Source organism: Oncorhynchus nerka, linkage group LG2, assembly GCF_034236695.1.
Source record: "Oncorhynchus nerka isolate Pitt River linkage group LG2, Oner_Uvic_2.0, whole genome shotgun sequence".
NCBI lineage: Eukaryota > Metazoa > Chordata > Actinopteri > Salmoniformes > Salmonidae > Oncorhynchus > Oncorhynchus nerka.
In genome coordinates, this window is record NC_088397.1 from 55265424 (window position 1) to 55288444 (window position 23021).

General features: G+C 43.6%; 1 pseudogene; it reads right to left on the bottom strand.

Annotated features, from left to right (window-relative positions):
- Window positions 1-1106: 1106 nt before the first annotated feature.
- LOC135559568 (complement C3-like) lies at window positions 1107-15634 on the bottom strand (annotated as a pseudogene).
- Window positions 15635-23021: the final 7387 nt, after the last annotated feature.

Sequence of the window (23021 nt, forward strand, 5' to 3'; positions counted from 1 at the left end):
ACCCCCCCCCCAAAATCTATTTTAATTCCAGGTTGTAAGGCAACAAAATAGGAAAAATGGGGGTGAATACCTTCGCAAGCCACTGTATGTTGAGTCAGACTGCACATTTCAACGTTGGGTTGGTGTTTGTAGCTGTAACGGATCATTAGCAGTGGTGACGTCTATGGAGCTTTTATGCAAATGTAAATGGTTATAGCTCAAAAAGTACAAATATCATATGTTTTTTGACAAACAATCTAAGTTGAGTCAGTCTGTTTCAGCTACAGTCTGTAGCTGAAACAGATTTATGTTAATTTTTTTATTTCTCCAAATGGTTTTATTATGCACAATGCACAGTGTACATAATTAACTGGTCATTTTCTGACAGAATATATTCCAAGTGGTCACACTCTAACTATATTTGTTGTGTTCAAATGAGCACAGTGAGTAGCTTACTGACTGCCTGCTGTACGTTCGGTGAACACAAATATCCAAGTTTGCAATGTTACGAAAATGGAAATATAACAAAACAAGAAGAGAAACTAGACAGGGCAACCGAAGGTCGTGATCTGGTTGAGAAACTCCTCTATAGACAGAAACTCCTCCTAGACAGACTTCTCTGTCGTCTCTGGACTGGCAGTCTGATTGTGAGGGCCAGTCCTCTATCCATGTCTGTTTTCCTAGATCGTATTTGTACTGCAGCAGTCCGTGTTCACCCACTCTGTGACTCAACTTTCTTCTGCATACTGCAGCGCTCTTCAGCACACATACACGTCTCCGAGAGACCGTCTGCTCGGGGTACCGTCCTCCCTCTGTAGGTGGTAGAACTTCACACAGTCCTTCTGATTGTAGTACTCGTATACAGAGACGGCAGCTGGCTTTAGAACTGTGGATCTCAAAATAGATTTTGTCTGCTAGCTTATGGGATACCTTAATCCAGATATAGGATGAAAGTGGCACACCCTGATCTGTTTCACCTGTCTTTGTCATTGTCTTCACCCCCAACAGGTGTCGCTTATTTCCCCTGGTGTATTTATCCCTGTGTTTCCTGTCTCTCTGTGCCAGTTCGTCTTGTCAAGTCAACCAGTGTGTTTTTCCCGTGCTCCTGCTTTTTCTTATCTCTTTTGCTAGTCCTCCCGGTTTTGACCATACTGCCTGCCCTGACTCTGAACCCGCCTGCCTGACCATACTGTCAGGTTCTTGTCTATGGCGTTGACCTTGTCATTATGACTGAGGATCTGGTTCTTGTTGTTAATGGACCACTTGGCAACTGATGCTCTGTCGGCCACTTCTACGTGGATGTTCAGGTCAATGTCCTTTCGTTCCTTCACGTTGCTCCAATACTCAGCCACAGCCTGGAACACCATGATGGTGGACTGTGTGGATCCGTATCCCCCTCCCACCTTGTTCTGCGTGTTGAGCCACTTGACAATGTGGCCGGCCGGCCCCTTCACCTTGACCAAGGCCAGCAGGGCGTACAATGTGGCCTTCAGCGTGTACTGATTACCATCACCGGGGGCAAACTACCTGCCCTCCAGGACACCTACACCACCCGATGTTACAGGAAGGCCATAAAGATCATCAAGGACATCAACCACCCAAACCACTGCCTGTTCACCCCGCTATCATCCAGAAGGCGAGGTCAGTACAGGTGCATCAAAGCTGGGACCGAGAGACTGAAAAACAGCTTCTATCTCAAGGCCATCAGACTGTTAAACAGCAATCACTAACATTGAGTGGCTGCTGCCAACACACTGTCATTGACACTGACCCAACTCCAGCCACTTTAATAATGGGAATTGATGGGAAATGATGTAAATATATCACTAGCCACTTTAAACAATGCTACCTTATATAATGTTACTTACCCTACACTATTCATCTCATATGCATATGTATATACTGTACTCTAGATCATCGACTGCATTCTTATGTCACTAGCCACTTTAACTATGCCACTTTGTTTACTTTGTCTACATACTCATCTCATATGTATATACTGTACTCGATACCATCTACTGTATGCTGCTCTGTACCATCACTCATTCATATATCCTTATGTACATATTCCTTATCCCCTTACACTGTGTATAAGACAGTAGTTTTGGAATTGTTAGTTAGATTACTTGTTGGTTATCACTGCATGGTCGGAACTAGAAGCACAAGCATTTCGCTACACTCGCATTAACATCTGCTAACCATGTGTATGTGACAAATAAAATTTGATTTGATTTGATTTGATTTGATCAGGTACTGGCCAGTGGTCCAGCTGTGGAGATGCAAACTTCAGTAGGGTCTCCTTGTTGAGTTTTCCTGCATTGGCCAGAGCATAGGAGGTCATAGCTACAGCATAGGGGTTATTTAGGGTGGCCAGATGCCTCTCCAGGTACGTTACTGCCTTAATCATGCTGCCTGGAAGGCTGTTGACAGACTGCTCACACAGTGAGCTTGCCTCTTGCATGGCGATGAGAACGAAGGCTGTCATTGAGGTGTCAATGTCCGACCCCCTCATGTTACCTGTTATCTCTGCATGAATGATGGGAGCAAACTCACTGAAGATGCCATTAGGCTGTTTTGTGTGCAGGATCAGACACTTGACTGTACTACAGAGCACTTTTCTCCAGAACACTGGTCAGAGTACTGGACATGGCAGATACCTTCGCTACATACACTGTCAGCCTGGTGCTGCTCTTTATGCTGACCCAGGCAGTGTAGGGGCCATCATATTTACGGTATGGCAGCTCTAAGTTGATGTACTTGATGGTTGTGCATAGTTTGTCCAAGCCAATTTCCTCCCACTTTTTGGTGTTGTACAGGTAGTGTGTAGCAATGACAGGCAGGGTCATGTATATCATGATCTCTTCCCCACTCCCGACTGGCTGAACTATCAGATTGCCCAGTTAGTCTCCACTGATGGCCTACTCCACCAGCACACTGATCAGTGTGACAGCATCAGAGTTTGGCACCTGGTTCCTAGGCACTCCACTGGGTATGTGTGCCGTCTGCTCCCCACCATGTTGAGCAGGGTTCAGGAGTATGATGGTTTCCTTGTTGACTAGCACCCCCTCAGCCACAATGCGCAGGTCCCTCTTAACCCCATTGTCATTGTTGTAGGAGTGTTTCACAGAAGCCTTGACCTCGATGGAGTGCAGGCCTAGCTTAACAGGGATAATGGCACGGGACGACCCGGCTGGACATGTTCACTTCCTGACTGTATCCTTCCACATAAAGCTCTCAGGGAACACACGTCTAGATCAAAAGTCTTCAGAACGCACACTGCGTGGGAGTAGCGGTGCGTTGTGTTTGAAGTTGTCCTTCTTGGAGGCCATCTAGTTACTGGCCATAGTAGTGATGACGTCACTGATGGTCACTGCTCATCTCTGCCTGCCACTATCAGTACAGCTGGGGTCTGTTCTGATCCTAGTCCCTTTAGGAGTATCCGTCTCAAATACCAGACCAGCATCCCAGAACACCCCCATACTGTCTGCTCCTTCTCCAGCTGTACAGCCTGTATCATGCTTTTCTATTGCGTTCCAGCTCTTGGTCTGTGTAATACAGTGTTTGTTGTTGAGTATGCAGACTCCCTCGTCTACAGCCACCAGTTGTACTCTAGATCCCGGGTCTCCAGTGATGGTCAGACTGAAAGCCCTACAAGGCATACAGGACGCATTGGGCCTGGTCGACGTCACTTTCAGTGAGTCCATGCATGAGACCTTTATGTCAACCCAGACAGAATCTGCCACCAGGTCAGCTGTTCCGACATGGTTGTACGCTACAATACGTAATTACGGAAGCATCTCCTTGGAAATGGGAACCGACAGTGTCACCGGTGCGCTGCTCTGTCTCTTGAATCTTCCCGCGTTCACCAGCTGACCTCTGCTCAGGAACATGTATGTAAGGTCATGGCTCTGTATGGGGAGGCATCCAAGGTTCAGGTTGATCTTAATGGTGCCTCCTATCTTCGGATCATTTGAGTCAACCCCGACATGGAAGAAATTCTTGGTGGAAGTCCTGTAGGGGAGAGCCTTCATGCTGGCCTCAGCCTGTCTGGTGGGGAGGATAGCTGGGTCCTTGGTCTTCACGAAGATCTCCACTCCATTGGCTGTAGAGTTTCAGGATTTGTAATGTAAACCGAGTCAAAGGGCATGCCAGGTTTGAAGTATTCGGTTGTTCTCTTGAAGACGATGGTGTATGGCGAAGAGACGATCGGGATACCTCTCTTCTCTGCCTCCACCATCTCACCCCCTGTCTCTGTTAACATACTGACTGACACGTAGTGGGCTGACTGACCAGTTGATGGATGTCTATGAAAGTCTGTGTATGTATTCAAACAGAGAACACAGAACACAGAAAAACATAGTTTTTGACTGCACTGGGTGTTTAAATGAATAAAATGGACAGTCAATTATTAATTAGGTGTGTACTTCCGGCGCCGACAGAGATGGCCGCCTCGCTTCGCGTTCCTAGGAAACTATGCAGTTTTTTGTTTTTTTACGTGTTATTTCTTACATTAGTACCCCAGGTCATCTTAGGTTTCATTACATACAGTCGAGAAGAACTACTGAATATAAGATCAGCGTCAACTCACCATCAGTACGACCAAGAATATGTTTTCCGCGACGCGGATCCTGTGTTCTGCCTTACAAACAGGACAACGGAATGGATCGCATGCAGCGACCCAAGAAAACGACTCCGAAAAAGAGGGAAACGTAGCGGTCTTCTGGTCAGACTCCGGACAAGGGCACATCGCGCACCACTCCCCAGCATTCTTCTTGCCAATGTCCAGTCTCTTGACAACAAGGTTGATGAAATCCGAGCAAGGGTAGCATTCCAGAGGGACATCAGAGACTGCAATGTTCTCTGCTTCACGGAAACATGGCTTACTGGGAAGACGCTATCCGATGCGGTGCAGCCAACGGGTTTCTCCACGCATCGCGCCGACAGAAACAAACATCTTTCTGGTAAGAAGAGCGGCGGGGGCGTATGCCTCATGACTAACGAGACATGGTGTGATGAAGGAAACATACAGGAACTCAAATCCTTCTGTTCACCTGATTTAGAATTCCTCACAATCAAATGTAGACCGCATTATCTTCCAAGAGAATTCTCTTCGATTATAATCACAGCCGTATATATCCCCCCCCAAGCAGACACATCGATGGCTCTGAACGAACTTTATCTAACTCTTTGCAAACTGGAAACCATTTATCCGGAGGCTGCATTCATTGTAGCTGGGGATTTTAACAAAGCTAACCTGAAAACAAGACTCCCTAAATTTTATCAGCATATCGATTGCGCAACCAGGGGTGGTAAAACCTTGGATCATTGTTACTCTAACTTCCGCGACGCATATAAGGCCCTGCCCCGCCCCCCTTTCGGAAAAGCTGACCACGACTCCATTTTGTTGATCCCTGCCTACAGGCAGAAACTTAAACAAGAGGCTCCCACGCTGAGGTCTGTCCAACGCTGGTCAGACCAAGCTGACTCCACACTCCAAGACTGCTTCCATCACGTGGACTGGGACATGTTTCGTATTGCGTCAGATGGAAATATTGACGAATACGCTGATTCGGTGTGCGAGTTCATTAGAACGTGCGTTGAAGATGTCGTTCCCATAGCAACGATAAAAACATTCCCAAACCAGAAACCGTGGATTGATGGCAGCATTCGCGTGAAACTGAAAGCGCAAACCACTGCTTTTAATCAGGGCAAGGTGTCTGGTAACATGTCCGAATATAATCAATGCAGCTATTCCCTCCGCAAGGCTATTAAACAAGCTAAGCGTCAGTACAGAGACAAAGTGGAATCTCAATTCAATGGCTCAGACACAAGAGGCATGTGGCAGGGTCTACAGTCAATCACGGACTACAAGAAGAAACCCAGCCCAGTCACGGACCAGGATGTCTTGCTCCCAGGCAGACTAAATAACTTTTTTGCCCGCTTTGAGGACAATACAGTGCCACTGACACGGCCTGCAACGAAAACATGCGGTCTCTCCTTCACTGCAGCCGAGGTGAGTAAGACATTTAAACGTGTTAACCCTCGCAAGGCTGCAGGCCCAGACGGCATCCCCAGCCGCGCCCTCAGAGCATGCGCAGATCAGCTGGCCGGTGTGTTTACGGACATATTCAATCAATCCCTATACCAGTCTGCTGTTCCCACATGCTTCAAGAGGGCCACCATTGTTCCTGTTCCCAAGAAAGCTAAGGTAACTGAGCTAAACGACTACCGCCCGTAGCACTCACTTCCGTCATCATGAAGTGCTTTGAGAGACTAGTCAAGGACCATATCACCTCCACCCTACCTGACACCCTAGACCCACTCCAATTTGCTTACCGCCCAAATAGGTCCACAGACGATGCAATCTCAACCACACTGCACACTGCCCTAACCCACCTGGACAAGAGGAATACCTATGTGAGAATGCTGTTCATCGACTACAGCTCGGCATTCAACACCATAGTACCCTCCAAGCTCGTCATCAAGCTCGAGACCCTGGGTCTCGACCCCGCCCTGTGCAACTGGGTACTGGACTTCCTGACGGGCCGCCCCCAGGTGGTGAGGGTAGGCAACAACATCTCCTCCCGCTGATCCTCAACACGGGGCCCCACAAGGGTGCGTTCTGAGCCCTCTCCTGTACTCCCTGTTCACCCACGACTGCGTGGCCACGCACGCCTCCAACTCAATCATCAAGTTTGCGGACGACACAACAGTGGTAGGCTTGATTACCAACAACGACGAGACGGCCTACAGGGAGGAGGTGAGGGCCCTCGGAGTGTGGTGTCAGGAAAATAACCTCACACTCAACGTCAACAAAACTAAGGAGATGATTGTGGACTTCAGGAAACAGCAGAGGGAACACCCCCTATCCACATCGATGGAACAGTAGTGGAGAGGGTAGCAAGTTTTAAGTTCCTCGGCATACACATCACAGACAAACTGAATTGGTCCACTCACACTGACAGCGTCGTGAAGAAGGCGCAGCAGCGCCTCTTCAACCTCAGGAGGCTGAAGAAATTCGGCTTGTCACCAAAAGCACTCACAAACTTCTACAGATGCACAATCGAGAGCATCCTGGCGGGCTGTATCACCGCCTGGTACGGCAACTGCTCCGCCTCAACCGTAAGGCTCTCCAGAGGGTAGTGAGGTCTGCACAACGCATCACCGGGGGCAAACTACCTGCCCTCCAGGACACCTACACCACCCGATGTTACAGGAAGGCCATAAAGATCATCAAGGACATCAACCACCCGAACCACTGCCTGTTCACCCCGCTATCATCCAGAAGGCGAGGTCAGTACAGGTGCATCAAAGCTGGGACTGAGAGACTGAAAACAGCTTCTATCTCAAGGCTATCAGACTGTTAAACAGCCACCATTGAGTGGCTGCTGCCAACACACTGTCATTGACACTGACCCAACTCCAGCCACTTTAATAATGGGAATTGATGGGAAATGATGTAAATATATCACTAGCCACTTTAAACAATGCTACCTTATATAATGTTACTTACCCTACATTATTCATCTCATATGCATACGTATATACTGTACTCTACATCATCGACTGCATCCTTATGTAATACATGTATCACTAGCCACTTTAACTATGCCACTTTGTTTACTTTGTCTACATACTCATCTCATATGTATATACTGTACTCGATACCATCTACTGTTTGCTGCTCTGTACCATCACTCACTCATATATCCTTATGTACATATTCTTTATCTTCTTACACTGTGTATAAGACAGTAGTTTTAGAATTGTTAGTTAGATTACTTGTTGGTTATCACTGCATTGTCGGAACTAGAAGCACAAGCATTTCGCTACACTCGCATTAACATCTGCTAACCATGTGTATGTGACAAATAAAATTTGATTTGATTTGATTTAGGTAATTGACTTTGATGTACTATTAAAGCCTAAGCTAACTAATGCCTTCAGTTTTAGCTGAAGTCGGAAGTTTACATATTCTTAGGTTGGAGTCATTAAAACTCATTTTTCAACCACTCTCCAAATTTCTTGTAAACAAACTATAGTTTTGGCAAGTCGGTTAGGATATCTACTTTGTGCATGACACAAGTCATTTTTCCAACAATTGTTTACAGACAGATTATTTCACAGAAAATGTTCTGTATCACAATTCCAGTGGGTCAGAAGTTTACATACACTAAGTTGACTGTGCCTTTAAACAGCTTGGAAAATTCCAGAAAATGATGTCATGGCTTTAGAAGCTTCTGTTAGGCTAATTGACATCATTTGAGTCAATTGGAGGTGTACCTGTGGATGTATTTCAAGGCCTCACCTCACAACTCAATGCTCCTTTGCTTGACATCATGGGAAAATGAAAATAAATCAGCCAAGCCCTCAGAAACATTTTTTGTAGACCTCCACAAGTCTGGTTCATCCTTGAGAGCAATTTCCAAATGCCTGAAGGTACCACATCCATCTGTACAAACAATAGTACGCAAGTATAAACACCATGGGACCACGCAGATGTCATCCAGCTCAGGAAGGGGACGCCTTCTGTCTCCTAGAGATGAACGTACTTTGGTGCAAAAATTGCAAATCAATCCCAGAACAACGCAAAAAACATTGTGAAGATGCGGGTACAAAAGTATCTACATACACATTAAAATGAGTCCTATATCGCAATAACCGGAAAGGCCGCTCAGCAAGGAAGAAGCCACTGCTCTAAAACTGCCATTAAAAAAGCCAGACTACGGTTTGCAACTGCACATGGGGACAAAGATTGTACTTTTTGGAGAAATGTCCTCTGGTCTGATGAAACAAAAATAGAACTGTTTGGCCAAAATAACCATCGTTATGTTTGGAGGAAAAAGGGGGAGGCTTGCAAGCCGGAGAACACCATCCAAACCGTGAAGCACGGGGGTTGCAGGATCATGTTGTGGGGGTGCTTTGCTGCAGGAGGGACTGGTGCACTTCACAAAATAGATGGCATCATGAGTAGGGACAATTAGGTGGATATATTGAAGCAACATCTTAACTCCACCCGACACGCATGCGTCCCATCTAGCCATCTGGAAATGCAAATGTGCTACGCTAAATGCCAATAGCACTCGTTAAAACTCAAACGTTCATTAAAACACACATGCAGGGTACTGAATTAAAGCTACACTCGTTGTGAATCCAGCCAACAAGTCAGATTTTTAAAATGCTTTTCGGCGAAAGCATGAGAAGCTATTATCTGATAGCATGCAACACCCCGAAATACCCGAAGGGGACGTAAACAAAATAATTAGCATAGCCGGCGCTACACAAAACGCAGAAATAAAATATAAAACATTCATTACCTTTGACGATCTTCTTTGTTGGCACTCCTAGATGTCCCATAAACATCACTATTGGGTCTTTTTTTCGATTAAATCGGTCCATATATACCCTAAATATCGATCTATGAAGAGTGTGTGATCCAGGAAAAAACACAATTTTAAAACGCAACGTCATTTTTTTTAATTAAAAAAGTCGACGATAAACTTTCACAAAACACTTCGAAATACTTTTGTAATCCAACTTTAGGTATTAGTAAACGTTAAAAATCTATCAAATTGATCACGGGGCGATGTGTATTCAATAGCTCCACGTCTTGAAATCATGTTCGGAAATTTCTCATCCAAAACATCCTGTCGGAGACCGGAAGGAATGGGCTCTCTCTCACTCGTTTGACCAAGAAACAAAGCCCAGGCAATTGACAAGACTGGCGACATCGTGGGGAAGCTGTAGGACTTGCAATCTCAGCCCCATGTAATTTGCTTTCCAATAGACAGTACATGCAAGTGGCGCATTGATATATTTTCCAGATTTTGGTGATCAGTTTTTCTTGCGCTTTTCGATGAAACACACGTTATGTTATAGTCACAGCCGTGATTTAACCAGTTTTAGAAACGTCAGAGTGTTTTCTATCCACACATACTAATCATATGCATATACTATATTCCTGGCATGAGTAGCAGGACACTGAAATGTTGCGCGATTTTTAACAGAATGTTCGAAAATGTAGGGGGTAGACTTAACAGGTTATTAAGACATCAGTCAGGAAGTTAAAGCTTGCTCACAAATGGGTCTTCCAAATGGACAATGACCCCAAGCATATTTCCAAAGTTGTGGCAAAACGGCTTAAGGACAACAAAGTCAAGATATTGGAGTGGGCATCACAAAGCCCTACTTCAATTCTATAGAGAATTTTCGGGCAGAACTGAAAAAGTGTGTGCGAGCACTGAGGCCTACAAACCTGACTCAGTTACACCAGCTCTGTCAGGAGGAATAGGCCAAAATTCACCCAACTTATTGTGGGAAGCTTGTGGAAGGCTACCTGAGATGTTTGACCCAAGTTAAACTATTTAAAGGCAATGCTACTAAATACTAATTGAGTGCATGTAAACGTCTGACCCACTGGGAATGTGATGAAAGAAATAAAAGCTGAAATAATTTATTCCCTCTACTATTATTCGGACATTTCACATTCTTAAAATAAAGTGGGTGATCCTAATTGACCAAAAACAGGGAATTGTTACTAGGATTAAATGTCAGGAATTTTGAAAAACTGAGTTTAAATGTATTTGGATAAGGTCTATGTAAATTTCCGACTGTACACAGTTGGTTTCAAGACAGGTCAGCAGCTCATGATATAGTCACTGTCAAAACAACAGCTAAACCCTAAACGCCATGGAGAACTCTGTGTACTGTATCTCACAATGAGTCTCACAATTGATGGAAATTGATGTAAAATATATCACTAGCCACTTTAAACAATGCTACTTAATATAATGTTTACATACCCTACATTACTCATCTCATATGTATATGTATATACTGTACTCTATATCATCTACTGCATCTTTATGTAATACATGTATCACTAGCCACTTTAAACTATGCCACTTTGTTTACATACCCTACATTACACATCTCATATGTATATACTGTACTCGATACCATCTACTGCATCTTGCCTATGCCGTTCTGTACCATCACTCATTCATATATCTTTATGTACATATTCTTTATCCCTTTACACTTGGTAGTAGTTTTGGAATTGTTAGGTTAGATTACACGTTGGTTATTACTGCATTGTCGGAACTAGAAGCACAAGCATTTCGCTACTCTCACATTAACATCTGCTAACCATGTGTATGTGAAAAATAAATTGGATTTGATTTGATTTGAGTCCATGTGTGTCAACACAACATCAACACCTCATTAGAATAAAGAACTCATTGTATCTCACTTTATGACTAATAAACTGACACATACAATGGGAGTGTCGTGGAAATTCTAACCAATAGGAAGAGATTCTGTAGATTCTTCAAATGACAACTTTATTATAAGATTTGCAAAAATGGAGCGGTTAACAATCACTCAATGGTGTAGAGTTAAGAGCCCAACGAACAGAGTTGGTCTCAGCTTTTAAAGGAAAGTACAACCTCTTTGTTTACGTGGCAGTTAGCAGATCTGTGGAAACGGGTGGGGAACATAGTGTGTAAAAGGTGATTAGCTTGTCTGTGCAGATTAAGATAGCTGACGTTGCCACTATTCTCTGTTCCTTCGCAAGTTTCCACACAGCTGAGTTCCTGCAGATTGTGAAAACAAACTATTGGTCATCATAATGCCAGCAGATGACCTCTCGGGTAGGGAGGTCAGTACGGGAAAGGGGTAAGGGTTAGTCAAGTGTCAGACCGCATCACCATGGCATGTCCTTTCTGCAAGATGTCACACCACACTAGTCAGTGCATCACACTCTTACACACACAGTCAGAAGTATATGGATTTATTTCTCAAATAATCTTGTTACCATGGTTTTGCCATGAAAGTGTGCAAGCAGTGTTTGCAATCAACTAACATTAGCTGAAAACCAGCCAAACCATTGTACATATCTACTGAACACCAGCTGTCTGATATTATCTTACTAACTTCCATTTATACTCCATAATGTGCACATTTAAGTGAATGCGTAATATTTGTAAGGCCTACAGATGCATATGTAGCAAGGGTGTGCGCTAGCAGTGTTCAATTGGGGACGTCACCCGCTCTGAGAACTTGAAGTAGTGCTTCTGCAAGGGCCGTGGATTTTGTGGAGCAACAGTTAACAAAACTTTGTGGGTGACAGTTGACAATGTGTTCAGAGGGTCCCTGGTTCAAGCCCAGGTTGGGGCAAGGAGAGGAAAATGAGAAAAACTGTTACACGTAGCATAAGGTCCATTGCTAAACATCAATAAACACATAACACAGATAGATAATTCCCTCCTGATTCCAGGGATCCTTTTTATTTTGGTAGATCCTATGTTTGGGTGAGCCTGTTTGATGACAGGCCAAACTGAGCTACTTATTTCTGTCAATGACGAGACGAACTGTAAACACACACTGTGTCAACTTCACCTTTTCCACTCTGGCACTGGCAGGTCTACCGTAATCATTAAACAATCCTGCACAGGAACCATAGGACAGGGATGAGGTAGCTACACCCTTGATCAGAGCTAGTAAGTGCGGACCAGAGCTAGACCAGAGCTAGTGCAGACCAGAACTAGCTCGCTACGAGCTATGCCCTGGACCAGAGCTGAACCAGAGCTTGTGCAGATCAGAGCTAGCAAGCTACTAGCTATGCCCTGGACCAGAGTTGGACCAGAGCTAGATCATAGCTAGGCCAGAGTGAGCTAGCTAATAGCTACGCCCTGGACAAGAGCAAGACCAGTGCTAAAGTCCAGGGCGAAGCAAGTAGCTAGCTCTGGTCTGCACTAGCTCTGGTCTAGCTCTCGTCTCCACTAACTATCTCTGGTCCAGGACATAACTAGTAGCTAGCTAGTAGAAGTCTGACTAGCTCTGGTCTAGCTCTGTTCTGCACTAGCAGTTTTTGGCTGGGGTAAGCCATCATTGTAAATAAGAATTTGTTCATAACTGACTTGCCCAGTTAAATAAAGGTTAAAGTTTTTTTTTTTAAAGCTATGGTCCAGATCGTGTCCAGAGAGCTTACTTACTAACTAGCTAGCTAGTAGTTATTTCCCATAGAAGATTTTGGTGCTTTTATGCACATTTAAAAGGGTTATTGTTAAAAAAGCACAAATAGTAATAATCTTTTAATGAGTAAGTAAGTTAAGTCGGTCTGTACATATCAATGTAGGGATGTCCTTGTCCCATTGCGACTCCTGTGGCGGGCCGGGCACAGTGCACGCTGACACGGTCGCCCGGTGTACGGTGTAGCTGGCTTCTGGGTTAAGTGGGGTTTGTGTCAAGAACCAGTGCGGCTTTGTTGGGTTGTGTTTCGGAGGATGCACGGCCCTAGACCTTCGCCTCTCCCGAGTCCGCTCGGGAATTGCAGCGATGAGACAAGACTGTAACTAACAATTGAATTGTGGAGAAAACAGGGAATTTAGAAAAATGGAAAATAACTATAATGAGGCTATACACAGGGTGTACTGGTACCGAGTCAATATGCGGGGGTACTGGTTAGTTGGGGTAATTTGTACATGTAGGCAGGGGTGACATGACTATGCATAGATAATAAACAGCGAGTAGCAGCAATGTACAAGACAAATAGAGGGGAGGGGAGTTGAATGTAATAGTGTGGTGGCCATTTGATTCATTGTTCAGCAGTCTTATGGCTTGGGGGTAAATCCCTGTTTGGGATAGGGGGCAGAATTTTCACATTCGGATGAAAAGCGTGCCCAGAGTAAACTGCCTGCTACTCAGGCCCAGAAGCTAAGATATGCATATTATTAGTATATGTGGATAGGAAACACTCTTTAGTTTCTAAAGCTGTTTGAATGATGTCTGTGAGTATAACAGAACTCATATGGCAGGCAAAATCTGAGGAAAAATCCAACCAGGAAGTGGGAAATCTGAGGTTTGTAGTTTTTCAACTCATGGCCTATGCAATATACAGTGTCTATTGCACTTCCTAAGGCTTCCACTAGATGTCAACAGTCTTTAGAACGTTGTTTCAGGCTTCTACTGTGAAGGGGGAGCAAATAAGAGCTATTTCAATCAGGTGTCTGGCAGAAGGCCATGGGCTGGTCACGCGCGTGGCTTTGAGAGCGACCTGCGTTCCATTGCATTTCTAAAGACAAAGGAATTGTCCGGTTGAAACATTATTGAAGATTTATGATACAAACATCCTAAAGATTGATTCTATACATCGTTTGACATGTTTTTACGAACTGTAATATAACTTTTTGGACTTTTCGTCTGAACTTTCGTCTGGACTTGCCCGCACCTCATGATTTGTGAACTAAACGCACAAACAAAAGGAGGTATTTAGACATAAATTATGGACTTTATCGAACAAAACAAACATTTATTGTGGAACTGGGATTCCTGTGAGTGCATTCTGATGAAGATCATCAAAGGTAAGTGTTATTTTGTTATTGACCAAATACTCATTTTCCACCATAATTTGCAAATAAATTCATTAAAAATCCTACAATGTGATTTTCTGGATTTTTCCCCCTCATTTTGTCTGTCATAGTTGAAGTGTACCCATGATGAAAATTACAGGCCTCTCTCATATTTTTAAGTGAGAGAACTTGCACAATTGGTGGCTGACTAAATACTTTTTTGCCCCACTGTATATCTCTCCGGATATACAGTCCGCTTCCATACAGCCAGCTGGGTTCCCAGTACATCGACAGAAATAAAGAACTCTCCACGGGCAGAAGAAAGGCAGAGGTTTATGTTTCATGATTAACTTGTCAGGATTTGGCCAGGGTTGTTCCGGTTTTTGGTCACTAGATGCCCCCATTGTGCCTTTTGACCTTTTGTTTTCCCTTGATCCCCATTATTATTTGCACCTGTGCCTCGTTTCCCCTGATTGTATTTAAACCCTTTGTTTTCCTCAGTCCTTTGCTCTGTGTTTGTATGTTAGCACCCAGCCCTAGTACTCTGTGAACTCTTGTTGATCCCGGTGGACTCTCTTGTGGAATTCTGTTTTTTGTTCTTGTTTGTTTGTGTTTGAGTATTTTTTGAGGCTTTTTGTGCTATACCTTCCACCTTGTGGATTTACCTTTTTGTCTTGGAGGATTACCTTTGTTCTTGTGGAATTCCTTTTGAAGTTGTGGAGTTACATGTTTTCCTGAAGAACTTCATTTTTTACTTCATTAAATACATCGTCTCAAGTACTGCTGTGTCTGCCTCATCTTCTGGGTTCTGCCAACTATTCGTGGCTCAGTTGGTTAAGTGACTGTTTCTCACTCCGGAGACCCGGGTTCGTAACCGGGTCCTGACATAACTACTCATGGTATGATTCTGATAAAGTCCTTTTGTTCACCTGCCCTAGAGTACCTCACAATCAAATGCCGACCGTATTACCTCACAAGATAATTATCTTCGGTTATAGTCACAGCCGTGTATATTCCCCCTCAAGCTTATACCAAGATGGCCCTCAAAGAACTTCACTGGACTCGAAACCACATATCCTGAGACCGCATTTATTGCAGCTGGGGATTTTAACAAAGCAAATTTGAGGAAAATTCAACTGAAGTTCTATCAACACATTGACTGCAGTACTCGCACGGCTAAAACATTCGACCACTGCTACTCCAACTTCTGGGATGCCTATAAGGCCCTCCCCCACCCTCCATTCGGCAAAACAGATCACGACTCCATTCTGCTCCTCCCTTCCTATAGACAGGAACTCAAACATGAAGTATCCGTGCTAAAATCTATTCCACGCTGGTCTGATCTATCAGAATCCAGATATTTTTGTCAGATGTTACTATGGAATACTGGAGTATAATTACAAGCATTTCATAAGTGTCAAAGGCTTTTATTGACAATTACATGAAGTTGATGCAAAGAGTCAATATTTGCAGTGTTGACTCTTCTTTTTCAAGACCTCTGCAATCCGCCCTGGCATGCTGTCAATTAACTTCTGGGCCACATCCTGATTGATGGCAGCCCATTATTGCATAATCAATGCTTGGAGTTTGTCAGAATTTGTGGGTTTTTGTTTGTCCACCCGCCTCTTGAGGATTGACCACAAGTTCTCAATGGGATTAAGGTCTGGGGAGTTTCCTGGCCATGGACCCAAAATATCAATGTTCCCTGAGCAACTTATTTATCAATTTTGCTTTATGCCAAGGTGCATTGTGCGTCACCAAACTGTTCATGGATGGTTGGGAGAAGTTGCTCTCGGAGGATGTGTTGGTACCGTTCTTTATTCATGGCTGTGTTCTTAGGCAAAATTGTGAGTGAGCCCACTCCCTTGGCTGAGAAGGAACCCCACACATGAATGATCTCAGGATGCTTTACTGTTGGCATGACACAGGACTGATGGTAGCGCTCACCTTGTCTTCTCCGGATGCCCCAAACAATCGGAAAGGGGATTCATCAGAGAAAATGACTTAACCCCAGTCCTCAGCAGTCCAATCCCTGGACCTTTTGCAGAATATCAGTCTGTCCCTGATGTTTTTCCTGTGAAGTGGCTTCTTTGTTGCCCTTCTTGACACCAGGCCATCCTCCAAAAGTCTTTGCCTCACTGTGCGTGCAGATTCACTCACACCTGCCTGCTGCCATTCCTGAGCAAGCTCTGTACTGGTGGTGCCCCGATCCCACAGCTGAATCAACTTTAGGAGACGGTCCTGGTGCTTGCTGGACTTAAAGCCTTAAGCCTTCTTCACAACAATTGAACCGCTCTCCTTGAAGTTCTTGGTGATCTGATAAATGGTTGATTTAGGTGCAATTTTACTGGCAGCAATATCCTTGCCTGTGAAGCCCTTTTATGTGACATGATGTCAGCTGGTCCTTTTGTGACAGGGCTGAAATGCAGTGGAATTTTTTTTTTTGGATTCAGTTCATTTGCATGGCAAAGAGGGACTTTGCAATTAATTGCAATTCATCTGATCACTCTTTATAACATTCTAGTGTATATGCAAATTGCCGTCATACAAACTGAGGCAGCAGACTATGTGAAAATTAATATTTGTGTCATTCTCAAAACTTTTTGCCACGACTGTACATGGACAAGGTGACTGAGTTCATCAGGAATTGTATAGGGGATGTTGTTCCCAATGTGGCTATTAATAAAACCTACCCTAACCAAAACCGTGGACAGATTTCAGTATTAGCACAAAACTGAAAGTGCGAACCATCGCATTTAACCACGGCAAGGTGACTGGGAATAAGGTTTAATACAAAGAGTGCAGTTATGCCCTCTGTAAGGCAATAAAAGTTGATTTGATGCAGAAACAAAGTGGAGTCGCAATTCAACGGCTCAAACACGAGACGTTTATGGCAGGGACTCCGGACAATCATGGATTACAAAGGGAAAACCAGCCACGTTGCCGACACCGACGTCTTGGTCTCGGACAAGCTAAACACCTTCTTCACCCGCTTTGAAGATAACACAGTGTTACCAAAGCGGCCTTCTCCTAAGGACTATGGGCTCTCGTTCTCCGTGGCCGACGTGAGAGAATCACTTAAGCAAGGCTGCCGACCCAGACAGCATCACTAGCCGCGTCCTCAGAGCATGCACAGACCAGCTGGCTGGAGCATTTACGGGCATATTCAATCTGTCCCTCTACCAGTCTGCTATTCCCACTTTCCTCAAGATGTCCACCATTGTTCCTGTAACCAAGAAAGCAAAGGTAACTGTCAGGACCCGGTTACAAACCCGGGTCTCCGGAGTGAGAAACAGTCACTTAACCAACTGAGCCACGAATAGTCGGCAGAACCCAGAAGATGAGGCAGACACAGCAGTACTTGAGACGGTGTATTTAATGTAGTAAAAAGTGAAGTCCTTCAGGAACACATGTAACTCCACAACCTCAAAAGGAATTCCACAAGAACAAAGGTAATCCTCCAAGACAAAAAAGGTAAATCCACAAGGTGGTAGGTATAGCACAAAAAGCCTCAAAAGATACTCAAAAATAAATAAACAAGAACAAAAAACAGAATTCCACAAGAGCGTCCACCGGGATCAACAAGAGTTAACAGAATACTAGGGCTGGGTGCTAACATACAAACACAGAGCAAAGGACTGAGGAAAACAAAGGGTTTAAATACAATCAGGGGAAACGAGGCACAGGTGCAAATAATAATGGGGATCAAGGGAAAACAAAAGGTCAAAAGGCACAATGGGGGCATCTAGTGACCAAAAACCGGAACAACCCTGGCCAAATCCTGACAGTAACTGAACTAAATAACTATCGCCCTGAAGCATTCACTTCTGTTGTCATGAAGTTCTTTGAGGGGCTAGTTAAGGATCATATCACCTCCACCCTACATGACACCTTAGACCCCCTTCAATTTGCATACAGCTCCCAATAGATCCACAGACGATGCAATCACCATCACACTGCACACTGCCCTATTCCATCTGGACAAGAGAAAAATCTATGGTGTCTGTGGAAAGTATTCAGACCCCTTGAATTTTCACATTTTATTACGTTACCGTCTTATTCTAAAATGAATTTAATAGTTTTCCCCCCTCATCAATCTACACACAATATCCCATAATAACATAGCAAAAACAGGTTTTTAGACATTTTTGGTAATTTATTAAAACAAAAAAACTGAAATATCACATTTACTTAAGTCTTCAGACCCTTGACTCAGTACTTTGTTGAAGCACCTTTAGCAGCAAATACAGCATCAAGTCTTCTTGGGTATAACACTACGAGCTTGGCACACTTGTATTTGGGGAGATTCTTCCAGTCTTCTATGCAGATCCTCTCAAGGTCTGTCAGATTGGATAGGGAGCAATGCTGCACAGCTATTTTCAGGTCTCTCCACAGATGTTCGATCAGGTTCAAGTCCGGGCTCTGGCTGGGCCACTCTAGGACATTCAGAGATTTGTCCCGAAGCCACTCCTGCGTTGTCTTGGCTGTGTGCTTAGGCTCATTGTCCTGTTGGAAGGTAAACCTTCGCCCCAGTCTGAGGTCCTGAGCGCTCTGGAAGGTTTTCATCAAGTATCTCTCTGTACTTTGCTTTGCTTATCTTTGCATCAATTCTGACAAGTTTCCCAGTCCCTACCACTGAAAACATGCCACCACCATGCTTCACCGTAGGGATGGTGCCAAGTTTCCTCCAGACGTGATGCTTGGCATTCAGGACAAAGAGTTCCATCTTGGTTTCATCAGATCAGAGAACTTGTTTCTCATGGTCTGGGAGTTTTTAGGTGCGTTTTGGCAATCTCCAAGCGGGCTGTCATTTACCTTTTACTGAAGAGTGGCTTCCGTCTGGCCACTCTACCATAAAGGCCTGATTGGTGGATTGCTGCAGAGATGGTTGTCGTTCTGGAAGGTTCTCCCATCTCCACAGAGGAACTCTAGAGCTCTGTCAGAGTGACCATCGAGTTCTTGGTCACCTCCCTGACCAAGGCCCTTCTCCCCCTATTGCTCAGTAAAGCCAGCTTTAGGATGAGTATTTTATTATTATTATTATTATTACTTTTTATTATTTATTACAAAAAAAACACAAGGAATGCGTAGCATTAAAGTATTGGAACATGAAGGACAAACAATACAGCATCAAGACACTATCAAACATGTATCAGTCTTTCCGCAACAGAGCCATCCTTATGTGTGAGGGTGCGTGTGCATGATAGTGATATAAGATATATGTCATAGTTTCCTTTTTTTCCCTTTTTTCCCCCTTTTTCATGATCAGAATCTTGTGAAACCCGAACCCTCCAAGATCCCCCCCACTGTTCCCCAATAGCTGTCCCTAAACCATCATTCTCTCTCTCCACAGCAACTCCACTCCCACTTGTCTCCAATTCCACATACCAACCCTCAGCTTCCTAATTCTTTCCCATCTTCTTCCATTTAAGAATGATGGAAGCCATTGTGTTCTTGGGGACCTTCAATGCTGCAGACATTCTTTTCTACCCTTCCCCAGATCTGTGCCTCGACACAATCCTGTCTCAGAGCTCTACGGACAATTCCTTCCACCTCATGGCTTAGTTTTTGCTCTGACATCCACTGTCAACTGTGGGACCTTATATAGACAGGTGTGTGCCTTTCCAAATAATTTCCAATCAATTGAATTTACCACAGGTGGACTCCAATCAAGTTGTAGAAACATCAAGGATGATTAATGGAAACAGGATGCACCTGAGCTCAATTTCGAGTCTCATAGCAAAGGGTCTGAACTACTTATGTAAACAAGGTATTTCATTTTTATTTGTAATCAATTTCAAAAATCTGTTTTCACATGTCATGTTGGAGTATTGTGTGTAGGTTGATGAGGATTATTATTTTTAAATACATTTCAGAAAAAGGCTGTAATGTCATAAAATGTGGGAGAAGTCAAATGGTCTGAATACTTTCCGAATGCACTGTACTTCAGTCTAAGACTGCCGTCATTGCTATCGATTGTGGCAACATCAAAATGAGGGGTGTTGTACAAAGCAAAGTAATCAGCGATTGGATCATCTCTTAACCAATCAGAGTAGCAAAGCCAATGATGCATTTTCAAACCTCCTCTTTACCCACGTGTATTCAGGCTCTGACCCTGAAGAATGCAGTGATGTCGAAACATTGGTGGTTTACCCAATAAATTACTGGGAGCTTGTATCTAGAGTGTGTGACTCTCTTTATTTATTTTATAGCCTACAGTTTACACACCATTAGTCATTACCTCTACCAACTTTTTGGGGTGTGCGTCAGTTCATGCTTTTTATTAGACTGGCTCTGGCCCAACGCATTGGTTTCTGGGACCAATCAGAACGTTTAGAATGTTTTTCCATTCTAGAGATTGTTGTGGAGGTACTCATGTCCAGACTCATTGAATTGAAGAAACTAACGTCTGTGGGCGTGACATTTGACCGGAGCAAGGAGTTCAGGTAGCCAGGCAAACTGATCAGTGGTAGTCTGGAGGTTTGAAAGATGTTTTGGTGTTGGTAGCTTTTACAGTTTTGGCAGTAGAGGTTCCATAATAATAATAATAATAATAATAATAATATGAACAGTTTCTAAAGTTAGCATTTTAAGGCAGCCACATCTTTTTTTAATTCAGATATATCCTCTGACAGGGTTACCTGTCAGGTGGCATGAGAGGTGGAGACAGGACTCAAAGACAGGATGAAGCAGTGCATTTAATTATCTCCTTAAAGCAGAACTGAACTCGAAAACCAACTATTCTCATTGAAAACGGCATATGTGACCGATATTAGCAAGTAGGTTAATGTTGGTCATAAAGTCAGAATTCTGTGAGATTTGAGTACAAGGCCTACTTGAGGTTTGGGCTTTGATTTTGACAATACTCACTTGCCTACTAATACGGGATAAACAGCTACACTCTATCCAATCATACTGCAGAACACACAGACAGTGAGACAGATCTGCCCAGCAGCACAGCAGATCGGACTTTGTTTACTTAAGACAACACATCGTACATTTTATTACTTGAGAAATACTGCACCAAACACCTTTGTTAGATGTAAAATTGTGTGACTAAAACCTTCTTAAATGATCTTAGATTAATTCAGACTATTTTGAGGAAGTGACACTGGCTTCGTTCCTATAAACCCCTTTCTGTGTTTTGCAAACATTGCTGCACGAGGGCAAAGACCGCAAGTTGGTGCCAGAACACGGGGGAGTTCTTACAGATAAAAGCCTCTATTTACATGTTGCACATGAGTGCATTTCACACCACTTTTGGATTATAATTGGATTGTAACGCTCGCATGAATTTCATGCTTAATATAATGTTTGTGTCGTCATTGCAAATCAACTGCATTATACTTTAAAAAAACACTTGCATTTCAACCATTAAAATGTCTCTTTGGCTAGCTTTTGCTACAGCCTATATGAGCGTTAGCATTCTAGCTAACAGCTGCATCCAAAATAATCATTTTGCAACGATCACAATCAAACATAATCTTAGCAACCGTTCAAGCAAGAATCAAAACATCCGTGTAAGCATATGAAAACCCCCTAAAACGTCAATCTAGGTTATGTTGAAGGGTGCAGATGGCGATGGCTTTCTTACTGCAGTCAGAAGTCGCTCGCGTCTGTGCATGACGTCAGTGTTTCATGTACTGGAATGGGGTTAATGGTGTCTCCTGGGGGACAAACGTCAGTAACTGTCACATTAAACCACACCCCCAAGATTGAAATAAATAAAACATCTTAATGAGCAATAGAAAAACACGCAGGATTGGTATGTTCAGTCACTCTTTAATGATGACTGCACAGGTCACAAAGAACCTCAGGTATAACTGAACCTTCCAACACCTCTATTTATTTAGGGCAGAAAACAGGCACTGAAAGGGCACTGAAAATGTGACTTAAAGTCAAAGTCAACTTTAAGTTTTGAGTTTACCATTATCTAATTCCTAAGATAATTTATAGAAAACATATCATTTCTATCTGTTATCAACTCCTAATATGTATCGTGGGAAGAAGACAGAATGAAATGGCCTATGTGGAAACGATTGCGTAATCTGGAAGATGTTTTTGTCTTCTCTGTGTATCTCTAAGCTGCCCTGGGGTAGGTCTTTTATGACTAACCTGGGAGATTACACCCTTTGAGTCACATAACGCTTACCCAGAATGCAGAAGGGCACTGCCCTTGCTCTGCTCCACGGATCCCCCTTTTGAAGTGCTCTAATCCCTGGCAGCGGGTAAAGGGTTAAAGGCGGCGCTGACCTCACTCTCAACTCTCCAAACTATTGTCAGAGAGACGTCAGAGACTCTCATCCACAACATCAGGCCCAGAAAAGCTAAGTATGGCCCGCTGGAAAAATACTGTGAAGCTGATACAACAGAGTTGACTATGAACCAAGAAGAAAATATGGGGAGAAAAATACACACCACCAAGAGAGTTTGTAGCTCAATTGGTAGAGCATGGCACATGCAACGCCAGGGTAGTGGGTTCGATTCCTGGGACCACCAATATGAAAATTGCATGCGTGCATGACTGTAAGTTGCGATTGATAAAAGTGTCTTCTATGGCTTTTTTTTAAGGCTATACAACTTCTGTGCATATGATGTTTGATATGCCTTACATTTCTTATTCTCTTCTGACTGAACAAAAAGGCAACAGAAAATACTTAGTGTTTCACAATACAGTGAGAACAGCCATTT